Here is a 4,809-nt window from a genome sequence, read left to right as displayed (position 1 = left end):
ATCCCCGGCCCCTAGTTACAGCTGATGTGGTCCTCCAGAAGACTTTTCCTTCTTCAAAGCTGAGAAGTACATTGGAGAGTGGCATGCCAGCATACGAAAATCCACTCCCATGGTTGTCCCCAGAGACCAGGGAAGTGATGGAGGACATCAAGGCAGTGGTATTTAACCACTAGAGGAAAGGCATGCGTGGTGACCATAATAAGAAGCAACCCCAAAAAGGTAATAAGAAACATCTGACCCCGTTTGGAATAATCAGTTAATTGTGGGATCTCCAGGAGGAACTAGAAGGGCAGCCTTCTTGAAGTCACACTTGATTTGTGTGAAACTTTATAAGAGAAATCCTTTATTTCTTGAAAACAGAGTTTTGAGCCACGACACTGAAGTCACAATCCTCATCTAAACCCATCACCAGAGTCAAATTCACTGAAGCGATCACTGGCCTCAACGGTAATACTTCGTACATACACTGGTAATATTTCTCTCAGCCTCCCACAAAGGGAAGCAAGATGCTTGGAGAGTAACTGTGCATCGAAGAAAGAGGAATATCCAGACCTTCCTGTGTTACCAGGCAGACCTAACACTATATCCTGGGGCCCCTGGGGTGCACTAGTCCAAGACTTAGGGGGCTAGTGATTAATAGGATATTTATCATAATCCAATGTTGGCCCTATGGAGACCACTATACCCACCTGCAATTGTTTCCCCAGCTTCTAAAAACACAGTTGAAATGTATACATTTAGCAGTGAAGAGAAACACTGCATTGGTATCTGTCCCATAAGGTGATGGCTATAAGTTTTTAAAGGACACTGGAGTTTCTCCTCTTTACCAAAATAGTCAATAAAAAAACATGACAGAGTAGTCAATTTTTTAGAATGACAGTAATGAATTACACGACTAAAGTCATGGATGAAGCATTTCCCCTTTAGTTTGGTGTACAAAGGATAGCTGAGTCTTGAGTCTGGGTTATCATAAGCATAATTAGGTGCTGAGTGCAATTGTAGCTGCTGGTCCAAATTTGAGCACTTACTGGAACAAATTAGCAGAGCTCCAGTTAATAATTTGGTAATTTTCTACTTTATTGCAATTAGAATAAATTAAAGGGATATTTTTCTACCTGGCAGGGATGAAAATACTCCTTTACCATCTTGCCTCAAAGTTACATTGATTCTCCAGGACTGGAGAATCCATTACTTATATTCACCAGCCCCTCAGACATCCTGTTGCTCTGTTACAGTGATGGCAGCGTGATGGTGAGATCTGGAGGTCAGGAAGAAACAGCACCCTGGAGGCCTTAATAATATACATATACTCCACAGGATGGAAGATAAACTCTATAAAACATTTAAGGCCATGATAGCTTCAGGCATACCTTTAAACATTCAAGGAAGTCATAATCTCAGTCTTTCACAAAGTATTCCAGTAAATGGAAAAAATAAGGGTTGCTCTCAACTCATTTTATGAGACAAGCGTTACTTTGCAAGAAAACCCAACAATGGCAGTGAGAGAAAGGGCCGTTACGGCCCTAACTCATGAATGTAGGTGCAAAAGTCATCCACAGAACAAAAATGAATTCATCAATATATAATACATCATATGGAATAAACATGGTTTATTTCAGGAATGCAAAGTTGGAAAAACCAACAGCGGTCTTGGATTGTTGTCCCCAGAAGCAGATGCTGAGACCAGGATTCAGGTCTAGTTGGTTTGTCTGGGGACTCATGGACCACGAGTAAAGGAGGAGGTAAGACGAGAGAAGGCAGGCTGTGTGTCAAGCCAGCTACCATTGCGGAAACTAATCAAGCGTTGTAAGACACACCTCAGAGTTACCCTCACGCGGCAGAAGAAGGTGGAGTAGTTAAATACCAGCCCTGCCAGCAATCAGTTGAGGGTGGCCGTCCCTGGGGGAGGAAGATGGTAGAAGGGTTCATTTCCAGGCCCTTCAAGCCTGCTTTGTGCACAGACAGAACAGCCGTCTGCACCTTCCGAGGCAATCTTCAGGAAAAGGACTGCAGGTGTTGGCAGTGAGAAATGAGCTCGAATACACTGAAGTGCTGAGGCTCATTGGATGTGGACCAGAGCAGCTCCTGCTGCCACATTAACAAAACAAAAGAGAAACGATGCATTTATCTCAGTAGATGAAAAAAAGGCATCTGATGAAACTCAACATCCCTTCATGATTTAAAACTCTCAGAACACTAGGAATAGAAAAGCCCTTGCTTACCCTGGAAATGGGTATTTTCAAAACTTTTGTAGCAAACACCATGCTCTATTATGACACTGAATACTTTCCCTTTATAGTTGGAAATGGGAAGCCCACGATCCCACATGTATCTACCAGATAAGAATGTTCTTAGAAGCATTTTAATGATCCATAATTGGGAAGAACACAAATGACCATTAATGGCAGATTATATAAATAAATGGCATGTTAATAAAAGGATATACTGGACAGCAAAGAAAATAAATCAACCAAGGCTATTTACAACATTATGGGTGAATCTTAAAGCCGTAATTGATAATTAATTGATTAAAGACATAAGTGGATACATACAGTAGTATTCCATTCATACAAAATTCAAGAATAAGTAAGACTGAATCAGTGTCTGAAGTGTGCTGGAAAATTCCCTCCAGAATGGAAAGATTTGCCACACCTTGTCCTTTCTAACACTAAGAAAGAGTCCCATGTTTTATGGATTTTGAAAACAACACATTTTATAGTCTTGTGTGCTGTTCTGATTAATTTACTGAGTGACCTGAAAGTTTTCCAAGTTTGAGTGTAAACCAAAGGAAGAGTAGAACTTTTACCTGGTCCAGGCCATGATGGAAGTAGCTTTGCCCATTGACCTTTATAATCCTATAGGTCCCACTGTGTTCAAAGTGTCTCATTAGTTTCAGGACTCTCTTTGGGGCCTACTGAAAATCTTTCTAGGAGAATCATTATGAACATCAACAGACTTTTGTAAGAAAGCCATGCCTTCTCTGGCAAGTCACTCATCTCCTTTTAGGAAACCATTTACCACTGTTCCCTGGTAGAGATTAAATAAAGATGGGACACCAGGCAATTAAGCAACCTCTCAGGATTTAGCAGTATCTATAAAGTCCAGGATACCAGAATAGCGCCATCAAGTAGAAGTAAGAAAGTATCTAAGAAGGTCCTGAAAATACAAGTAATTGCATTAAAATGTCACACCCTTAGTTTCCCTATTCCGTCAGTCCTCTATCAACCCACATTACAGTGTCGTGATGAATTAGTTCTCCATAAGGAAAAAGTTTAAATTCGACTTATGGATAATTTTGCAACCAGAAAATTCTACTCGTTTAAGATATCTAGAGAACATACAAAATTTGACTTGAAATATCCAACTCAGATCCTTGACAATCAAAATTGTATATATGACTGTTTTACATATGAGTGTATCAGATAGTATATGGTAAAGACAACATTCCTGATCAACTGAGAAGAGAGTTGTTCTATAAGCAATCTTGGAATAATTGATTAACTCTTTGGGGAAAAAACTCAAGCAAAATAAAGTGAGGAAAGAATAAATTAAAGGGCAGTATAAAACAAAATTTATGTCAGTAAAAATTCAAAATCAAAAGAAGAACTAAGGGAAAAAAGACTTCAACATACATGATATGCCCAAATCAATATCCTTTCCATAATTTTTAATCTTAAATCAGTAAGCAAAAGAAAAACAAATCAGTTTTTTAAAAAGCAAATAACCAAAATTTTTCAAGAGAAGAAATATAAATAGCCAATATACATGAAAATATTCAATGTCACTAAAAATAAAAGAAAGCGATAACAAGAGCAATGCTTTGTAAACTAAATCTGAATTTGAGAAAATGGATATTTTTAAATGTTTTATTATAAAACAAGTAAGAAATTGTATAAATTATATCCTCAGCCCAAGAAGGTAAAAATTACCATTTGAATGAACCAGAGGATTGGAAGAAATAATAAACACAAAAATAATGAACAGTATAATAGAAAAACCTTAAAGAGCAGATATAAGAGAACGTTGTTTGAACAAGCAGTAAAATAGGCAAAATTCTGGGTGATTGACTCAAAAAATGTGGAAGAAAATAAAAGGTTAAGACTTACAACAAAAAATGAGACACTAAACATTACCCAAGAATACAACATATATGTCCACGATAATCCATAGTAAGTTCAGTGGCATAAAAAGCTTCCAATGGCAACTGGTAACCTCAACTTCCAATTCAAGGAAGCCACTGTCTGTCACCTGATGGAGGCATGCCTCCTTCCAGAACCAAAATCACCAAATGAGCAGAGGTGGAAAGGGACAGAAAGCAAAACTCCTGTGAGTGGGTAATTATGTATAATAGTATGAGGAACCACTCTCACTCCCAGCCTTGGTTCCTGCACCCATGTATGCTGACTTTGGGAAAATCAGCACCACGTATCAGATGCTGATTCAAACCATATATTATCTTTCTGGGTGTTGATACCAATTAGGGTATAACTGAGTCTTCAGTAGACCATGTCGTTGTCTACTGCTGCTGCTTCTGGGTGATGAGGTGTGTAGTAACATTGGTGAATTCTATGGGCATGCATCCTCTAGCACACTACTGAGGAATAATTCCTTTATCAAAGATAATGTTGGAATGGTAGTGCCAAAAGAAGAAAACCCATGTGCAGAATGTTTGTATATTCCACACAGAACAAGTGGTATACCCTCTCTGTGATGGAAAGAATCCAATGTAATCAACCTACTACCAAACAGGTCTTCCTGGGAGTGGTGCCATATCAGGTGCTCAGCACTGGTTTCCACTATGGGCAAGTT

This window comes from Balaenoptera musculus, chromosome 9, assembly GCF_009873245.2.
Source record: "Balaenoptera musculus isolate JJ_BM4_2016_0621 chromosome 9, mBalMus1.pri.v3, whole genome shotgun sequence".
In the NCBI taxonomy this organism is placed as follows: domain Eukaryota; kingdom Metazoa; phylum Chordata; class Mammalia; order Artiodactyla; family Balaenopteridae; genus Balaenoptera; species Balaenoptera musculus.
Note: the sequence above shows the minus strand (reverse complement) of the source record.